The sequence below is a fragment of the Dipodomys ordii genome, unplaced genomic scaffold (assembly GCF_000151885.1).
Source record: "Dipodomys ordii isolate 6190 unplaced genomic scaffold, Dord_2.0 Scaffold215, whole genome shotgun sequence".
Lineage (NCBI taxonomy): Eukaryota > Metazoa > Chordata > Mammalia > Rodentia > Heteromyidae > Dipodomys > Dipodomys ordii.
The window spans coordinates 180,418-202,451 of NW_012267431.1; positions in this window are offsets into that span (position 1 = coordinate 180,418).

Below are 22,034 nucleotides of genomic sequence, written 5' to 3' on the forward strand. Positions count from 1 at the left end.
CACACACACACACACACACACACACACACACACACACACACACACACACACATGCACCCACTGTGTGTGTGAAACACTTCAGAATTTGACATAATTACAAGATAGCTAACCTGTGGCTAGGGCTTTTTGCTGTATTTCCTAGAATGTTCACAATAACTTCAGAGAAAGCAGACCTCAGATAAGGAAATTAAACATTGGATCACTGGTGTAGGCTTCATAGGTAGTTTATAGCAGACATCAAACTCAGGTGTGAAGCCTCCCAGATCAACCCTTAGTATTTACACCTTTGCCCTGACTAGTCCTGGAGAATGGACAGATTTGAAGCTATGAGTCAGGACTTGGAAAAGGAATCCCAGACATGGAATTGAACAGAAACATTGACCAGATTTTATGGATCACATCCCAGCCAGCAGTCTGGAGGCCAAATAATGAAAGGAGAAGTTTGTATTCTTTAAACAACTAAGTATCTGTTGACAACTCAGTGTCTTGTTGTGGTCACTGTAGACTATGCCCTTTTGGGGAAAGTACAAGGCAAGGCATGTACTCACTGTTTAGCCAGACTTAATCCCTCCCTCCTTCCTCCTCTTTCCTATCTTTCTTCTTTCCTCCTTTTTACTCCATCTTCTTCTTTCTCTCCCATGTTCATTATCCTTCTTCATCATGCTTCCTTTCTTTTTCCTCCTTTCTCTCTTTCTTTTTTCCTCCTGCTCATCTCCTACCCTCTTCTTTATTTTTCTTACTCCTACCTCTTTGTTTTCCTCCTCCCTACACCTTCCCCTCTTCTTCCTCTGCCTCTTCTTCACTCCCTTTCACCTTCATCAGTACAAACTCACTCTGTCTATGTCTCTCTGTCTCAGTCTGTGTCTCTCTCTGTGATTTAGGGTGAATGTAGAGTCATGTATATTAGAAACTGTACTAAGCCACACCCCAGCTTCTCATTTTTTAAATTTTTTCTTTGTACTAGTCCTGAGGCTTGAACTCAGGGCTTCTGAGCTTTTTTGTTTGAGGCTAGTGTCCTGGCTCTAGAACCATTGCTCTACGTCCTGCTTTTTGGTGGCCACTTAGAGATATCTGGTCCATGGTATTCCCTGCCTTGGTTGACTTTGAAGTGAAATTGTTAGATCTCAGACTCTGAGTGGCTGAAATTTCATGAGTGCGCCACCAGCCATGGAATTTTTCATATTTTTGATCATTAAGAAAATGATCTTCCTTTCCTCAAAATAAAGAGGCTTACCATCTACATTCCTCAGGAAGCTGATAATGTAGCTAGTTAGACATTTCAGTTATTTGAGAGTTCCAACATAGAAAGTGTCACAAGATTGATTGGAGAGTAGTTATAATTGAACAACCCTCAGTATTTCTGCTCTGCTCGCAGGTGCTCTTTACCATGCAATGGAAGATTCCCAGGAGGAAGCACGTAGAAAAGTCCTCAACTCAGGACCATGCTAGAAAACTGACAGAGTCAGGACAGGGTGAGTGGGACACAGAATGGATGATGAGACTATGAAAAGGAGGGGATGGGTAGTAGAGAAACAGCCCCATTTTCCTTAACTAGATCCTGTATTACCCAGCACAAATAGGGACCATTACTTAAATGTTCCTTACGGTTGGGAATGGTTACTCACATGGGTGTCTGAGCTACTCAGGAGGCTGAGATCTGAGGATGGTGGTTCAAAGCCAGCCTGCACAGAAAGTCCTTGAGACTCCCCTTTCCTTTTAACCACCAAATAATTTAGCAGTGGAACTATAGTCTTGAGGAAAAAAAAAAGAAAATAAAGCTAACCCGTCTTTTTTTTGGCAGTCGTGGGGCTTGAACTCTGGGCCTGGGTGCTATCCTCAACTCTTCAGCTCAAGGCAAGCACTGTACCACTTGAGCTACAGCACCACTTCTGGTTTTCTGTTAGTTTATTGGAGATAAGATTCTCACAGACTTTCCTTTCCAGGCTGGCTTTGAACAGTGATCCTCAGATCTCAGCCTCCTGAGTAGCTAGGATTACAGATGTGAGCCACTGGCACCCGGCTTAACCCATCCTTATGTTTCCAAAATCCTTAGTCCTTCCCATCTTTGTTCCCGGTGCTTGGAGTTACTAAGTCTGGAGTTGTGGTTCTAGATGAGTGAACATGTCCTTTACTGAATAGTCTACTTGCTCTCTGTCAAAAGAAAATCTGATGGGTTTTGTATATCTTTTCAGGCACAAATAATGCTTAGTTCCTATTTTAGTGTTTATGATGAATGCTTCTTAAAGATCTGATTTAAAATATTGTTATTTAAAATAATTAAAATGAATATATAGGCTGCAGATCAGCAGCTGAAGCTTATGATCCGGATACGTGGCAGTCTGAGATCTCAGGATCACCATTAAAAACCATCACAGACAGGAAAGTCCATGAGATTCTTATCTCCAGTTAACCAAAATGAGGTCAAAGTGGAACTGTGGCTCATGTGTAAGTACTAGTCTTGAGCAGGAAGCTCAGGGTCAATTCAAGCCCCAGGACTAGCACAAACAATAAAAAGGCTAGAAAGAATTTAGTCCAGAGAAAAATGTAGTGGAGGCAGGCTTGAATATCATAGTATGATGACAACTAAGTTAGAGGGACGAAAGGAGAGATTTGGGAATGTGGAACCAATCAAAGAGGCTAAGCCTCAAAAAAGCAGGACAGCTGAAGTATGCTGAGAGAAGCAGTAGTTAGTGAACTCCTAGATGGTTGATCACTGCTTTCAATATCACAAACAACCAAGTTGAATTTGGGGAGGGTATTTTGAAGAACATAGGTAATTCACAGTGAAAAATATCACAGGGAACACATACCTATCAACAGGTTCCAGTGGCCTATTTCTATAACTCTCGATATTCGGGAGGCTAAGACGTAGAGAACTGAGGTTCCAAGCTAACAGGGGGCAGAAAAGAATGAATGACTCCATCTTTAATTAACCAGCAAAAAGCAGTACTTGGAGGGGTGACTCCAGTGGTAGAGCATCAGTTATGAGTGATAAAGCCACCCAAGTGTGAAGCTCTGAGTTCAAATCCATATCCCAGGTACTGCCATACAACACAAAACCAAAAAACACCTAAGGGCCTTCACAAGATTTAGAAGCCTCCTTCTGAAGTATAGCTGACATGGACACAGATAACATCTTTCTGAGGAGAAAAGGAAGAGGAATGCACATGAGCAGCCATGAAAGTTGTTCATGCTGACATGCTATGTGTGCTGCTTCGTGTCCTTTAACAAAGGTGGACATCTCCCTTGGTCAACAAGGAAACTTCTTCCTGGGCACTAGAGCCAGTGAAAGGGATCAGGCCAAAGGTCAAATCATGCCAGCTGTCTCTGAAGAGAGGAAACGGATCCTCTTTTCCTGAAGTCAGTTCCTCCTAGTATTTAGAAAACTTTTCCTGGGCTTCTTTTTCCTACCCATTGATACTCCTTTCTCTTTTTCTTTCCCAATACTATTTTCTATATTCTTAGCATTCTTTCTAAAATTCTACTTATCACATTCTTAGCATTCTTTCTAAAAATCTACTTATCACATTCAAAATCCACAAGGCAATAAAAGGCAAAAAGTTCCATTCCCATTTCTTTTCTCTTTTTTGGTGTTGCAAATTTTTATTTTTGTCACTCACATTTCTGACCCCAGCTTGCCTGCTACAGGTACATGTGTTGGTTTCTAATTCATCCTCTCAGTGGCTCTTTATGAAAGATTAACCCACATACAATTATGAGCTGTTCTTTTCTGTAGCTGATACATTGTCCACTCTGATTTACTGTGTGTTCTGTTATGGGGCTTAAACTCAGGGCCTCAAGCTCACACTTGCCTTTTACACTCAAGGCTGCCTCTTTTCCCCTTGAACCACAACCCACTTCCAGCTTATTTCTGGCTACTTGGAGATAAGCATCTCTCTGCCATTGCTGCCCAGGCTGCATTCAAATCTCCATCCTCCTGGTCTCCACTTCCTAAGGGGCTAGGAATACAGGTGTGAACCACCGGCACCTGCCCCAATTTTTATCTATTAAAAATAAAAGTGAGGTAGGTGCTGGTGGCTCCTGTTTGGAATGCTAACTACTCAGGAGGCTGAGACCTGGAGGTTGGAGATTTAATGGCAGACAGGGCAAAAAGTCTGTAAGACATTTACAATTTAGTGTGAAAAAAGCCAGAAATGACAGAGCTTGAGCTCAACTCTGACCAAAACAGCTCCAGGTCTTTTGTGCAGATGTGCACGCGCGCGCACACACACACACACACACACACACACACACACACACACACACAAACACAAACACCCTTGTACATATGTAAACAAAATATACCTGATAGCTAGGTATCAGTGCCTTACATGTATAATCTTAGTTACTTGGAATGCTGAGATGGGTAGAATTATGGTTCAAGTGTAGCCACTGGAGATAAATTTTAGAGACCTCAACAAAGAGCTGTCTTCCTGTTCTAAGTGTAATGGGAAGCCTAAAATAAGCCCAGTACAGCACAAGTGCTCCCCTGGACAAGAATTGAGATTCTTATCCTAAAAGCCAATGAAACTACAACAACAGCAGCAACAACAACAACAAGAAAATCCCAGCACACCCAGGTGCTGGTGTCCCTTGCCTGTAATCCCAACATTTCTGGAGGCTGAGATCTGAGGCTTCCAATTGGAAGTCAGGTTCAGTAGGGAAGTCAGTGACAGAACTTTATCTCCTACTAAATGCCAAAATCAAGTAGTTGATCTGTGGCTCAAGTGGTAGAGCACTACACTTGGAGAGAAATTGTTTAGCAATAGTGCCCAGACCTTGAATGCAAGCCCCAGGTTAGCATTAGAAATAACCAGAACAAAGAAGGGTGGAGGTATCACTCATTTGTAATAAGAGAGCCTGACCCACGTGCATAAGGCCATGAGTTCAAGCCCTAGTATTACAAAAATAATAAGAAAAAAGCATTATGTTTATTCACCCAGGTTTCTGTGTCAGTATAAATTCATTGCATCATGTTAAGTACCTAGAAGTGCAGTTGATGTGTCAGATGTTGAGTATATGTTCACTGTTGTCTAGGGTGGGTGATAATAATATTTTTAGTACTAGAAGAACCTGTGAGGGGCAAGTGGAAGCATGTCTCTGGTTGTAGAACCTCACTTGTGAGCGAAAAAAGCTAAGAAGAGCATGAGGCCTTGTGTCCAAATATCAGTAACTACACACACACGCACACACACACACACACACACACACACACACACACACACACACTGCAGAAAGAGAAAGGGAAGAGAGAGAAAGAGAGAGAATGTTCTGGTCATGGGTGGCTTAAATATATAATCCCAGGTACTCAGAAGACTTATAGCTGAGGATCCTGGTAGGAAGTAAAAGTCCACGAGACCCTCTTTTTCCAATTAACCACCAAAAATCTAGATGGGAAGCAGGAGCAGTAGGCTTGAGCAGAAAACCTCAGTGACAGGCCCAGACCCTGAGTTTAAGTTCCAGGACTTGCACTAAAAGGGAAAGAAACTGTCAAACCTTTCCAGCTCATGTGTGCCATTTTGTATATCCACCAGCAATGAATAAGATCAGTTTCATCAAGGCTTTCACAGTGTTTAATATTCTCATATTCTCACTATAAAGCCATTTTCATAGATTTATAGTGATATCTTGTTAAAAAATGCTTTTCCTTAATATCCAGTCATGTTAAATATTTTTGGAAATCCTCTCAGATGTGAAAATATTTTTCTTATTCTGTAGCTGGTCATTCCATTCATTTATTAGCAAAAGATTTTTTTTAATTTTTATTGTGATTAACTGATTACATAAATTTCACATATTTCAAAGTATTGTGAGATAGTGATTCTTAGTTAAAATCACAAATATATTCTAACCTTCATGAGGCAAATTGTCATTATTGTGGTCTATAAAGTTTGTGAATTCTATGAGCTTTGACAATACTGCTATTTCTTCTGCATCAGATGATATGTACATTTCTTTCCTTTTGCTTGGTGTTAGCTGTTCGTTCTATCCCTCTCATTCCCTACCTTCCCATCACTGCCCTTGAGTTGGTTAGTTCATTTTCATCAATGTCCAGTGCAGCTGATGGATCCCACTATTGTATATTTTCCCTTGTTTCCCTCTGTTTCTGTGCCCTCCTTCTAGCTTCCCTCAGATGTGCACATATAGGTGATCAGCAAAATGAGGTCATTTAGTAATGTTATGACAAGATGAGTGGAAGTCCTTTTTCTCAAGTCCTGTTTACTTTGTCATAACTCTTTACATTTTGGATGTAATATCCACGTATCAGGAAGACCATGTGCCGTTTGTCTCTTTGCTGCTGGCTTACCTCACTCAAAATGATTTTTCCTTGTTCCATCCATTTACCTGCAAATGCCATTATTTTGTCTTTTCTAGTGGCTGCATAATATGCCATTGTATATAGGTATCACAATTTTTGGATACATTCATCTGTAGTGGGGCATGTGGGTTGTTTCCATATCTTGGCTATTGTGAACAGTGCTTCAATGAACATGGAGGTGCATGTGTCCTTGTATCCTCGTTCCTGTTGCTCAGGATAGATACGTAGGAGTGGTATTGTCAGGTCCTATGTGAGGTCTACATTTAGCTTTCTGAGGAACCTCCAGACTGCTTTCCAAAGTGATTATATTAGTGCACTTTACCACCAGCAGTACAATAGGGTTCCTCTTTATCCACATCCTCTCCAGCATTTGTCATTGGCTAAATTTAAGATGTGGGCCATTCTGACTGGGGTAAGGTGGTATCTCAGGGTTGGTTTTATTTGCATTTCCTTTACAGCCAGGCATGGTGAAGATTTCCTCATGTGTTTCTTTGCCATTTTTTAATCTCTTCTTCTGAGAAGTCCCCTTTTAGTTCCTTTGTCCATTTAGAAATTGGTTTGTTAGGTTTGGGAGGGATTAGTTTCTTGAGTTCCCTGTATATACTTCATATCAGGGCTTTGATATATTGCTGGTAAACATTTTTCCCAATTAGTTGGCTGTCTTTCTAGTTTGTTTGTAATGTCTTTAGCTGTGTGAAAACTTTTTATTTTAAGGTAGTCCCATTTGTCAAGTCTGTCTCCAATTTATCGTGACCCTGGTACTCTGTTCAGGAAAATCATGTCTGTGCCCATAAGTTCGAGTGTCTCTCCTACTCTGTCCTGCAGTAGTTTCAGAATTTCAGGTTTAATGTTAAGATCTTTAATCCATTTTGGGTTGATGTTGGTGCATGGTGACAGGCTGGGGTCCACTTTTAATTTTCTGCATGTCGCTGCAGTTTTCACAGCACCAGTAGTTGAAGCTATGCTTCCTCCCACTGTATGTCTTTGGCTCCTTTGTCAAATATCAGCTGACTGTAAGCATGTGGTTTTATTTCTAGATTTTGTAATCTATTCCATAAGTCTTCAGGTCTGTTTTTGTGCCAGTACCAAACTGTCTTTCTTATGACTCTATAATAAAGTTTGAAATTTGGTATTGAGATCCCTCCAGTGTTGTCTTTTTTGGCTAGAATTGTTTTAGCTATTTTAGGTCTTCTGTTGTTCCATATGAATTTTTGGACTGTTTTCTGTATTTCAGTAATGAATGTCATTGGGATTTTAATGGTAATTGCGTTGAATTTTTATATCAATTTTGGCAGTATGGCCATTTTCGCTATATTATGTCTGCCTATCCAAGAACATGGAAGTTCTTTCCATTTCTTGGTGTCCTCTATAATTTTTTCTTTAAGTTTTTATAGTTTTCATTAAATAGTTCCTTTACATCTTTGTCTAGGTTAATTCCTAAATAATACATTTTTGAGGTTATTGTCAGTGGTGTTGTTTCATTCATTTCCCTTTCTGCTTGTACATTGTTGGTGTACAGAAAGGCAACTGATTTGAGTGGGTTAATTTTGTATCCTGCTACTTTGCCTAAGTGGTTTATAAGTTCTAAGAGTTTGGGGGTAGAGTTTTGGGGGTCATTGAGGTATAATAATATCATGTCATCTGCAAAAAGGGATAGTTTAACTTCTTCCTTCCCTATGCACATCCCTTAATGTCTTTTTTGCCTTATTCCTCTGGCTAAGGATTCCAGAACTATATTGGAGAGGACTGGTGCAAGTGGGCATCCTTGCCTTTTCCTGATTTTAGAATTGATTGTAGTTTTCCCCCTTAAGTATACTATTGGCTATTGGTCTGTCGTATATGGCTTTTCTTGTTTTAAGTAATGTTCCTTCTATTCCTATTTTTGTCCAGAGCTTTTAACATGAATGAATGTTGTATTTTATCAAAAAGCCTTTTCCACATCAATGGAGATAATCATGCAGATTTTGACCTTGGCTCTGTTGATGTGATGGAGTACATCTATTGATTTATGTATGTTAAACCATCCCTGCATGTCTGGGATGAAGCCTACTTGGTCGTAATGTATAATTTTTTTATATGTTTCTGGATTCTGTTAGCTAAAATTTTATTGAGGAGCTTTGCATCTGTGTTCATCAAGGAGATTGGTCTTTAGTTCTCTTTTTTGTTGGGCCCTTGCCTGTTTTGTTGATGAGTGTGATACTGGCTTCATAGAATGAGTTTGGGATAGCTCCCTCTGTTTCTATATCTCTGAAGAGTTTGAGGAGTATGGTTATTAGTTCCTCTTTAAAGGTCTTATAGAATTCCATAGTGAATCCATCTGATCCTGGGCTTTTCCTTGTTGGAAGACTTCTGATTGCTTCCTCTATCTCATTGTAAGATATTGGCTTATTTAATTGATTTATTTCTTCTTGGTTCCATTTGGGGAATTTGTATTTCTCTAAAAATTCATCCATTTCTGCTAGGTTTTCCTTCTTTAGTGGGTGTACATTCTGGAAATAGTTCTTTATAATTGTTTGGATGTCTTGGGTATTTGTTGTAATTTTTCCGGTGGCATCCCTGCTTTTATTGATTTGGGTTTCCTCTCTTCTTTTTGTAGTTAATCTTGCCAAAGGTCTATCAGTTTTATTGAGTTTTTTTTAATAAACAGCGTTTTGTTTTATTTATTTCATTTATAGCTTTCTTAGTCCCTATTTCATTAATTTCAGCTCTTATGGTGGTTATCGCACTCTGTCTAGGAACTTTAGATTCCATTTTTCCCTGCTTTTCTAGCAGTTTTAATTGCAACATGAGATTATTTACTTGGTCTGTCTCTATTTTCTTGATGTTTGCACTGAAGGCAATCAATTTGCCCCTCAGGACTTCTTTTGCCATGTCCCACATGTTTCTTTGTAATGTGTATTCAATTTCACTGAATTGTAGGAACTTTTAAATTTTTTCTTTAATTTCTTCTGTGACCCAGGTGTTGCTCAGAAGTGTGCTGTTCAATGTCCATGTATTTGAGTAATTTCTACGGTATACTTCGTTATTGAGAACTAGCTTTATTCCACTGTGGTCAGATACAATATAGGAGATTATGTCAATCCCCTTTTATTTGCTTAAATTCTTTTTATGGTCTATTTTGGAGAAATTTCCAGGGGCTGCTGAGAAGAATGTGTACTGGTTTGTTGTAGGGTGGAAAACTTGGTAGGTGTCAATTAATTCTGCTTGAGATATGGCATAATTTAATTCGGTGGCCATTTTGCCAATCCTTTAGTTGGTAGATTTGTCTATTGGTGAGAGTGGGGTATTAAAGTCTCCTAGTATTATTGTATTTGGATCTATTCTGTAAGTCTGAGAGTATTTTTAACATATTTAGGTGCACCAATGTTTGGGGAGTATAAATTGATAATGGTGATATCCTCTTCTTGGATTGTTCGCTGTGTCAATATGTAGTGTCCTTTGTCTTTTTGTATTGACTTTAATGAAAAGTTTATTTTGTCAGATATCATCAGGATGGCAACTCCTGCTTTCTTGCTTGGAGAATTTGCTTGGTAGAACTTCTTCCATCCCTTCACTCGAAGTTTCTTTTTATGTTTAGCTATGATTTGAGTCTATTGATGGCAACAACTACCAGGTTCTTGTTTTCTGATCCAATCTGCAGTTCTTTTCCTTTTGATTGGTGAATTGAGGACGTTAACATTTATGATTATTATAGAGAGATGCATTGTTTGCTGTCATTTTCCTGCTTTCCTAAGTTTTTCTTCTTTCTTTTCCTCCTGTTGGAGGAAAAGTTAGACTTCTAGTGATTTTTGTCTGATGTGGATCCCTGATCTTGATTGATTTCATAATGTTGTGTTTCTCCTCTTAATATTCTTTGAAGTTCTGGCTTATGAATTCATTTAGTTTTTCTTTACTATTAAAATTTTTAGTTTCTCCATAAAATGTGAATGCTAGCTTCACTGGATATACCAGTCTGGGTTGGCAGTTATTCTCAGGGCTTGGATGGTACTTCCCGGGCTTTCTTTGCATTCAGTGTCTGTGTGGAGAGATCTGCAGTGATTCTGATTTTTCCCATTATAATATAGCTCCTTCTTTGTTTTGTTGCATGCAAGATTGTTTCTTTTTATTCAGATCTATCATTTGTATTATAATGTGCCTAGAAGGGTTCCTCCTGGGATCCTGCTTGTTAGATGTTCAGTATGCTTCTGTTATATAAGTAAGATGTTCTCTTTTATGATTGGGGAAATTTTCGGTGATACTCTTATTGACTTGGTGTTGCATTCCTTTGTTCTGGTATTCCTCACCTTCATCCACCCCAATTAAATTATATGAAGGTTAAATATCTTGGCACTGTCTGCTTCTTCTTGCACTTCCCTTTTGCATACTTTAAGTGTTTTTTTCCATATTTGTGACTTTCTTCCAGTCACTGAATTTTGTCTTCTGTATCTGATATATTAATTTCCATTTCATTCATTCTGTTAACTATGGCTTCCATTGTGCCATGCATGGAAGAAATTGAACAATTTATGACTTTTATATTGTTATTCAGAGTATTAATCTCCTCAGTGAAGTGTGTACTTCATCTATTTTTGAATGCATCTCCTGTTTGAAATCCTGCATCCCTTCTGATATTTCATTTCTTTGTTCTTTAGATTTCTGACCTATTTCTTGCTTTAATTCTTGAGTCATTGGCTCTAACATCTCTTGGATGTAGCATTTGTCTTCCATTCCTGTTTTGCTTCCACTGGGACTCTTCCCTGGGTGGCTGCTGGCTTTTGGGGGTGGCTTGCTATCTTGGCTATGGATGAATCTTGTGATTTTTTTTTCCATTGTGATTTTCCCCTGGGGATTCAAGGATTATTGGAGACCAATTCCAAACTTTGACTGTCTTGGTCAACAGGTAGCTGTCTTTGCTTGGTTCTTGATTGGTTCCTGGATTGCCTGAGAGAGTCTTTATCTGGTCTTGGTTCTATTGGGGGAGAGCCGGATCTCCAGCTGTGAGTCTGACCCAGGTAGGACTCTCATCCACCTGCTGGAGATCACAGGCAGTTCCTGCCTTCAGCCAAGGAATAAGCAGCCTAGACTGCTCATGCTCCCTCCTAGGTGTGCTCTTGGCAAGACTGGGTCGGCTGGGCGTATTTCTCCCAGTTGCTGGAGTCTGCTATGAGATCCTGACTACAATCAGGTGCTGGCAGCCTGAGCTCTCCAATCCTCAGCCCGGGATTCACAGGTTAGGCTCTGGTGAGATTTGGGATTCTGGTTCTCCTACCCTGGACACACAGGTCTTTTGCCATCACGGGCATGGTTCCTGGGGGGAGTGCGGTTCCCTGTTTCCCCCTTTGGCTGAGGCATTTGTTCAGCTTCTGACTTCATTCAGGAGTGGTGGGTCATGCAGCTCAGGCACCCGATACAGAAACCTGGACCCAGCTTCCAGTCCCCAGCTTAGGACACACTGTTTGGGCTCATTGAGACCTCTGCTGCTGTGTATCCTGTCTGGGGTATGCAGTTCAGATTTCTTCTTCTGCTGGCTGCTGTGGTCTGAGGGTGCTGTTCCAGGCTTGAGCATTTAATCCTTCCCAGGGGTACTCTTGATCACATCTGGTGGCTGGGTATGCTCCACAGGCCAGTGGGGGGCTTGCACAGTTCCCAGTTTTAGTGGGACCTGTAGTCCAGATTGTAGGGAGAGGGATCTGGATCAAACTCTGGGGGTTACCACCAGCACTGGTCTCCCTTTGGGGTGGAGTCTGTCTCCTGTGGGGTACTCACTTATCCTGGAACTGGTTGGGAGCTGTCCAGTGGTGCTGCGGCAGATCACTATTTTTGTGCACTGCAGGTTGCTGGTTACCACCATGCTCCGGGTTCTGTTGAGATGATTCTGGGCTGGGCCGGGTGGTGGTGACACCATCTGTGCCTCTGTTTATGCTGTCTGGGTAAGTGCTGCAGGTGTTTGTCTTTGTTGTTGTTGTTGTTTTGTGCTGGCCTCCTATGGACTGCTGTGGTTTTGGTGTGCCAGGCAGATTTCAGAATGGAGCGGAGCCACTCCACCAAGGAGGAGTTGAGGAGGGGTCTATGTGCACATTCTGAGCTCCAAGGTTTCTGTCTCTGTTTGTGCTCTCAGGGTCAGCACTGGCACTTTGGGGGTCTTCTGTACTGGCATTCTACAGATGGTAGTTCTGGGGTTTGTCCCTCGACTGTGAGGACGATTGGCTTTGGTGAGATGATGTGGGGCTGCTCTGTAGACAAGGGGGTGGGGAAGGGGCTTTGTGCAGGTTCTGAGCTCTGAGGTCTCTCTGTTTACAGTCACCAGATCTGGCACTGGCACCTGGGCAGTCTTCTGTGCTGGCGTTCTTCAGACAAACCACTGTGGCTCTGGGGTCTCTGGAAGCCCTGGCCAGGCCAGGATTTGATGCAGAGCTGTGTGGCCAGCAAGGGGTGGGGAAGGGTCGTGGCACTTTTCCGTTCTGAAATTTTTCCTTCTCATTTTTTTTCTCCTGGGGTTTTTCTCTGGGTGTTCAGCTTTTTGCTGTTGTTGGTGTCTTGGGGAAATTGAGCATTTGAATGCAAACTATTTGGTTGTAGAGTTGTGGTGTTTCCCTACTGCCCATTGCCATCTTGGCCCCCCTCCAACAAGAGATGTTTTTAAGAACAAAAGCTTTAATTTTGCAGATATCCAATTTTTAAGTTTTGTGGTATATGTTTGTTTTGGTGTCTCTTGGAGGAAGATGGAATTAATGCTGCAGATAAGGCTGGGAAGCTAGTAAAATGTTGGCTGACATGGACCAGGGGGAGTGGGGAATCTACATCTGCTCTTCCTTCTGCTTATATACTCAACAAGTTTGAAAGGCAAAGTTCAAGCTTAGCAGGCACCAAAGAACAGGGCTGCAGATTCAAGCAATCACCAGAGTCCTGAAAATGTCACTGAGTGTCAGTCAGCAGACCTCAGTGTCTGTGTGAAACCCCTGTCTACATGCACCCTGGGAAGTGTATAGATAGTATTTATTAACGGGAAGATAGCTCTTCACATACTTAAAAAAAGACAGGGCATCCTCTGCTTATTCTCTCACTCATGTTCTCAACTCTTAACTCTAGTGTTTCTTGTAGAGTCTCTTAACTTGAGAAAGGAATCCTCTATCCATAGTTTCTTGAGAGTTTTTAAAATCATAAGTGAATGTTGAATTTTATCACATTTAATTTCTTTAAGCAATACTATATTTTATTGACTAACCATTGATTTTTGAATCAACTTTGCATAGCTTCCATACAAGCCTTGTAGAAATGATGAAATTGAATTGTAGAAGTTGACAGATTCTCTTGTACTAATCTTCTATTACAGAATTTTGTGTGAAAATTGATGAAAGATGAATGTGTGTAGTTTTGTCTTAGTCAGGTATTGGTGTTAGGATAATTCTGCAGTCACAGAATACTGTGGGAAATTATGCAAACTATGTGTAAGAAAGCAAAGCTTCTGTGAACATTTAGGAACTTGAATTTTTGGAAAGTCTCATCATTTGCAGAACTGGACAGAATGGCTCACTCTGCATAATTTCTTTGCACACATGTGGTTCATCCTGTGACAAGAAGTCTTCTGATTCCACGCTTGGCAGAAAAGTGTTAGCACAGCACCACAGACAGCTCTACTTTGAAAGACCTCATGGCAAAGCAAATCTCTGGATGGGTGTGGAACTTAGATTTGAAGAATGTTGCCAACAATTCTGACTAGGACTTATAAGACTGTTCATCTGTGCTCAAGTCATTTGCAAAAACTTCTCAGGCAAATGCAGGCTTATTCTAGGGATTGAACTGGCTTCATTGTAATTTGCACTAAGGTTTTGACCACAGTTGCCCAGTAATCCCAGATTTGATAGAAAGCCTGTCAGACAAAATGGCATTTTATTTCCACCTCATTTTGCTTCTTACACTCTTCATTTCTGAAAACTGTCACTGAAATATTTTGGATTTTCTTTACCTGGGCTCTTGGTATATATCTGTGCAGGTAGACCTGAGCCTTGAGGGAAGGAATAAAGCTGTGGAGAAGCTACAGCCTGCTCCTTTGAGAAGTTGTAGGGGGATAACTGTCCTGTAGGGTGTTTTCTGGAGCCAATAAAGTATCTTGGACTGCTGGAACATAGTGACTCACACTGTAACCCTAGCATTCAGGAAGACTGGGGCAAGAGGATCTCAAGTGTGAAGTAAGCCTGGGCTGCACAACTAGTCTCTAACAGAAGTATCCAAGACTGAGCTTGCCCCTGGCTTCTGTTAATCTTTTGGGCTTGTGGGTTAGAGTACTTAGAAATGACAAGTTTACCCCAAATGTTAAGAAAAACAATTTATATATGGTAGAAATGCTCTCATAAGCACGTTTTCTATAATCATCAGAATTGGGATATTTGATTCATTTTCTTTGTAAATAAACATGTAATAAAGCTTCAGTGGTGTTTTTTTTAATTTTGTTTGAAGAAAAAAAATTTAAATCCTGTCAGAGGTGAGTAGAGATTGGGGCTTGCTGGCCAGATTTGCTGCTGGATTGTGACCAAGAGACTTTGAGGTGGTTAATAATAGTCCCTCAAATCTGCGATTGGAAGAGACCAAGGCAGATGAAGGAGGACCAGCTAGGAGCTTACCAAACTCTAGGATAGAAACTGTTAGGTAAATTAAATCAGCAGCCGAGGAAAGAGAGAGCAGCACATGGTATTCTGGCAGGGTAAAGGTTTATTTTGGGGTTTAAGGCTGCCTCTGATCAAGTTGGAAGCCCATGCAGCCAGGACAAAAAGGGTTCAACCACACCTTCGGCAGGACTTATCAAGTCCAAGATGGGAAAGGTATGGCCACACTGAATGTAGATGTGACCTCAGGGAGGGGGGAGGTGATTGCCTCTATGTGAGCCAGATACCTAGGTGATGCAGGTACTGGGCAGAGACTTAACCAAGAAGAGAGAGGAGTCTGCTAACCCTTCCTAGGGTGGACCTTACATTCCAGCTTTTTAATAAATATGATAAAGGACTCATATTCTCTCTGGCTACTTCCTGCTGGCAAGGGGTATTGACATTAGAGGTAATAGGTGAAAATGTGGTGCCCCGCCCCCACCAGGAGAAAACAGCAAACAGCAGTGTCCCTTGGTAGATGCAGTCCTAGAGTGAAATCTGGAAGAAGTCTTCTGAGGCAGAGGATTGGTAGGCCCAAGAGGGCAACAGGTGTACCTCAAAGTCAGTGTTGGTACAAAAGTGGCAGGAGATAGAGCCTTTTTTATTCTTGAGAGATGAATCCACTGTGGCTGTTCCTTGAGCTTGACTACCATAGGGGTGTAGCACCTGGGGCACCAGAAGCAAAGAAATTGGAAGTTGTCTTGGAAATGCTCTTTGTAATGCTAGCTTTGCCTCCCCGTCTGCTTTTGAATTGCTGCCTGTGATGACATCCAGTGCCAACTGGTATCCCCAGCAGTGAACGTCTACCTTGTGGAGATGAGGAAAGACAGTCAACTCTCCAGTGTACCTGTTGTCCATACCTTTGGCAGGCTCCACCTGGTGGCCGTGGTGAAGGGCAAAATTTTGCCCAGTGTCTTTCTTGTCCACACTTGTAGCATGGTCCAGAGAGCATACGTTGGGTGCCACTTCTTAGAGGAGACTGGATGGCAGGCTCCAATATTTGATAATTCTCCCTCTTATGGTCAGTCTAATCAGCAATCTCCTGATCTTCCCAATTATTAAAAACCTTAAATGCCATGCTTACAGATCTCATTGGGGGGTTGAGGACCATACTCAGCCTTTTAAAAAACTTTTTCTTAATATCAGGGGCTGATTGGGTGATAAAATGAGTATTAAGAACTACCTTGGCCCCCAGTGACTCTGAGTCTAGCTTAGTATAGTGCTGGAGCACTACCATGAGGCATTCCAGAAATTTGTCTGGGTTTCCATTGGGCCTTTGTGTAATGTGGTTTAAATTGTCACAATTAAAAGGGAGATAGGCAGCCTTTCAAAGGCCAGCCACTAAGTAAGTTATCATCCTATTTCTGTTTTCCCTCCCAGGAATATTACGTTGATAATTCCAACTGGGCTTTTCCCTGGGCACAGCTGTTGCATCTACTGGAAAGTCAATATCCAAGTGGTTTGCTTGGTCAGCATGCATCTGGGCACCAATCCACACCCTTTCTTTTTCCTCAGCAATAATGGTGGAGGACAGTATGAGATATATGTCCTGCCAAGTAAGGTCATAAGTCTGAGCCAGGTATTTAAGCTGTTTGGTATAATTATTAAAAATCTTTGGTATAAGATCCCAGTGGCTTCTCAATCTGAGCAATATTGAACATTGAAAATGGAGTATGCATTCTAAGGATGCCTTCAGGCCCTGCCACCTCTCACAAAGGGCACATGGAGTTTGGTGGACATTGTGTGCCACCGGTGTGAGAACGGGTGCGAACCATAAGGGGGCAAAGGGAGAGAGGGGAAAGAAGAGGAAGAGGAAGAAGTTGGAGAAGGAGTCCAGCAGGAAGAGGGGCAAAGTCAAAAAGGGGTAAGACACATCAGGCTCCAGAGGGGGCTTGGAACCTCAGAGATGGGTTGTCCACATGTGAGAAGGATATGGAAAGCTGGGCATGATTGGCAGAGAGCCGGGTTATCCTGGACAGCAAAGAAAGCCTGAATATAAAAGACCTCTAACCATGTACCATTGCAGCAGCAAAAATCATCTAACTTACTGATAATGGCATAGCCAAAAGTTCCATCTTTGGGACATTGAGAGCACTTATCCAGGCTTCAGTACAATAATAAATTAAGTACTTTCTGTTGATGTAGTCCTTAAGGGACAAGACATCCAAGGAATGCAGAAGGCATTCCAAAGGAGCTTCCTCATTCTAGCATGACTTACAGCACCCCTTTAAAAGCACAGGCGGGAGTCAGTCTGGTGAGTGAAGGATAGCTGACACCAGGAGTATAGACACCAAGCAACAGAGAACCCTTAGAGTTTTACTCACCAGAGTAGAGAAGTGGTATGGATGTGGATGTGGAGGCCAAACATCTCTCAAACCTAACCCTCAGTATTAGCGGACTTAACTCTCCAATTATTGACAAAGATTGTCTAGTTGGATCAAAAAGCAAGATCCTACTATCTGCTGCCTTCTAGAGACATACCTTGCTGGTTCAATATACAAAAATCAACAAATGTAATTCATCACCTCAGAAGATCAAGGATAATAATAATAATAATTATCTCAATGGAAGCAGAAAAAGCATTTGACAAGATCAAACACCCTTTTATGATCAAGGCTCTGGAGAAAGTAGGAATCCAGGGAACATTCCTCAACATAATAAAGGCTGTGTATGGCAAACCTATAGCAGCAATATACTTAATGGCAAAAACTAAAGCCATTTCCTCCAAATTCAGGAATGAGACAAGGATGTCTGCTCTCTCCACGCCTCTTCAATTTAGTATTACAATACCTAGCTTCAGCAAAATGACAAGATGCAAACAAAAAGGGGATCCAAATAGGGAAAGATGAAGTAAAACATTCCCTCTTTGCAGATGACATGATGTTGTATTTAAAGAACCCCATGGACTCCACTCCCAATTTACTTGAGCTAATTTAAAACTTTGGCAAAGTAGCAGGGTATAAAATTAACCCTGAAAAATCAATGGCTTCCTGTAGCCAATAATGAGAAGAGTGCAGCTGAAATCAGGAAAGCAACTCTTTTTGTAATAGCCCCACAAAAAAATAAAATACTTAGGAATTACCTTAACTAAAGAAGTGAAGGGCCGGGAGCCTGTGGATTACACCTGTAATCCTAGCTACTCAGGAGGCCGAGATTTGAGGATCACAGTTCAAAGCCAGCCCAGACAGTAAAGTCAGTGAGTCTCATCTCCAAGAAATCAGAAGTGGCACTGTGGCTCAAGTAATAGAGCACTTGCCTTGAGCTGAAGAGCTAAGGGACAGTGCCCAGGCCCAGAGTTCAAGCCCCACGACCTACCAAAAAGAAGGAGGAGGAGGAGGAGGAGGAGGAGGAGGAGGAGAAGGAGGAGGAGGAGAAAGAGGAGGAGGAGGAGTGAAGGACCTTTATGGTCAAAACTTTAAAAGCCTGAAAAAGGCAAGTAAAGCAGAACTAAGGAAGTGGAAACACTTCCCAAGCTCCTGGATAGGGAGGAATAACATCATGAAAATAGCAATACTGCCAAAAGGTATCTACAGATTCAATGCATTACCCATCAATACCCCAACCTCATTCTTCAATGAAATAGAAGAAGCAACCCGAAAATTCATACGGAACAACAAAAGGCCCTGAATAGCAAAAACAATCCAGAGCAAAAAGAACAGTGCTGGAGGAATATCAATAGCAAACTTCAAACTCTTCTACAAAGCCATAGTAATCAAAACAGCTTGGTATTGCATAAGAACAGACCTGAGAACCAATGGAATAGAACTAAAGACCCAGAAATGAACCTACTATACCCACCTAATTTTTGATAAGGGAGCTAAAAAATAGAATGGGAGAAAGTGTCTTCAGTAAATGGTGCTGGAAAAATTGGTTAAACACCTATAGCAAACTAAAGCTAGATACTTATATATCACCCTGCACCAGAATCAACTCCAAATGGATCAAAGACCTCGAGGCCAAAGCAAACATTAGAGAAAAGAATAGGAGAAACTCTAGGCCTCCTTGGCACAGGCCAAAATTTTCTTAATAAAATCCAGAAACACAATAAATCAAAGAAAGTTTGGACGAATGGGATTCTATTTATCTGCAGAGTTTCTGTATGACAAAGGACATATCTAGTAAGATCAATACAAAGCCTACGTATTAGGAGAATATCTTCACTAGCTATGCAACAGACAAGGACCTCATATCCAAAATATACTTAGAACTCAAAAAATCAAATCCTCCAAAAAAAAATCATCAAAGAAATAACTGCTTCACTAATAAATGGGCCAAGGACATAAAGAGAAACTTCTCTGAAGAAGAAATAAGAATGGACAATAGATACATGAAGAATTGCTCAATTTCTCTGGCCATAAAAGAAATGCAAATCAACACAACATTGAGATTCCACCTCACCCCAGTTAGAACTGCTATAATTAAGAAATCTAATAACAGATGCCTGAAGGCATTTGGCCAAAAGGGAACCCTACTGCATGGTTGTTGGGAGTTTAAACTTTTTCAGCTACTGTGGAAAGAGGTATGGAAGTTCCTCAAAAGACTCCACATAGAGCTCCTCTATGACCCAGCAATCCCACTTCATTTACCCAAATGATCCCAAAGAAGGCCATACTAACTATATCAGCACAACTATGTTTATCGCAGTATTATTCACCATAGCCAAGATATTGCACCAACCCAGATGCCCCTCAGTAGATGAATGGATCAAGAAAATGTGATATATATACATGTATATATCACACACACACACACACACACATACATACATATATACATGTATATATCACACACACACATACATACATATATATATATACATGTATATATCACACACACACATACATACATACATACATGTATATATCACACACATACATACATACATACATATATATACATGTATATATCACACATACATACATACATACATACATGTATATATCACACACACACACATACATACATACATACATATATATATACATACATACATATATATATATATACATGTATATATCACACACACACATACATACATACATACATGTATATATCACACACACATACATACATATATATATACATGTATATATCACATACATACATACATACATACATACATGTATATATATCACACACACACATACATACATACATATATATATATATATATCACAGAATTCTATGCTTCCATGAGAAAGAATGACTCTGCCTCATTTGTTAGGAAATGGAAAGACTTAGAAAAAAACTTATTAAGCAAAATAAGGAAGACTCAATAAAATATAGGTCCCATGACTTCCCTCATTTGCAATAATTAGTAGGCATCTAGGATAATTTTATCAGATGAGCTGAAAAACTCAAGGGCTATGTACATATGATCATATATGATGATGTTAAGTTAAATGAACCCCAAGATATGGACACAAGACATCTTTCTTTGTTATAGTTTTTAATGTACTATATGATATTTTGGTTTCCTTTGTATGTTCTTCCCCCTATACCATATCCCCCGTTGTCACTGAACTTGATTTTGGTACCCTGCATCTTATATTTATAGTTATATAATTTGGGGAAGGAAGGGGAATAACAAAACGCTGAAACAAGGACACAGGATGACCCATCGCAACAATGATAACTACATGACACTATGTTGGAAGTGAACTTTACAACTTCACTGGGGAGGAATGAAGAAGGTGGGGGAGGGCAGGGATAGTGGGAGAACAACAAGAAATATTCTCATCACCTTACTCATGTAACTGTAACTCCTCTGTACAGCATCTTTAAAATAAAATAAAAATTTAAAAAGTCTGCAATTAAAAATGGCCTCCAAGGAGACTGCACTACCAAAAAGAAGAAAGAAATCAAACTGGAAGTCTAAAAAAGTTGAAGATTTAGTGTTGAGGATTTGAAGTGGAGAAAGTAATGAGCTGCCATGTACGATAGGAGACATAAAATATCTCCTGAAATGGAAGGGGTATCCAGATGCTCATAACATCTGGGAACCAGAAGAAAATTTTCATTGTGTTGACCTAATCAGAGCCTTCATAAATTCTGATGAATCTGATTTACCTCCTAGTGAATTTGAACATAGAAATGCCTTTGCCTGCACAAGTCATTGGTGTGTCACAGACATTTGTGTAGAATTGATGTTCCTCATGAAATAGACAAATGTAGATCAAGGTAAGTTGGTGCTGGCAAAAGAGGCTAAGGCTAAATGACCTCAACTTGTAATTGTTTTTTTATCAAGAGAGACCAAATTGACATAGAAGATGAAACAAAGTAATTGTTTGCATTAATTGATAAATAAGTTCATTGAACAACATATACATACACAGTCTGAGTCTTTTTTGCATTAATGTTGTGAAACAACAACTATATTCTAATAAAATCAAGATTGATGTGTTGGTTTTAAAAGTAGTATTTGTGCCTTTTTATATGTTAGGCAACTTTTTATTTATTACTTAATCAGAAGTATTCTCTTTAACAGCTATGTTGAAGGGACATCCAAATGTTCTGTGTTTATTTGTGTGTGTACACATAAAACATTTACATTGGTGATATTTTTAGAGATTTTGTTTATTTAGACATACTGGAGACTTCACCCATGCCATACACTAAGCAAATAATCTATCACTCAGTTACATCCCTGGGTTCTGTTTTATTTTGTTTGGGCCCTGATCTTTCCAGGCATTAGGCTGGCCTCAAACTTAGGTGCTTCTGCCTCTGATATAGAATGCAATAAGTGAATGCAATAAGTGAATGCAATAAGTTCTTTGAAAATTTTTCTGAAGGGAAAATATTTCAAAACTACTAACTTCACCAACCAAATGTACAACCTTGATTTCCTTTAATTACCTAAGCAAAACTAAGTAGACCTTGAAAACTTTCTGTAATGAGGCATTACTTTACAGAATATTGGAATGTGTATAGGGAAAGCTCATAAATTTCTGAGTATCTAAGACTCAGCTGGAAGAAATGCAATCGTCTACTTAGAGATTTTGAAAATTTAGAACCTACCTGAATGAAAAAAATTTCATAATCATTGGCTTGAATACTTTTGTATTTCCCAATTCATTCCTTACATGTGTGCATAA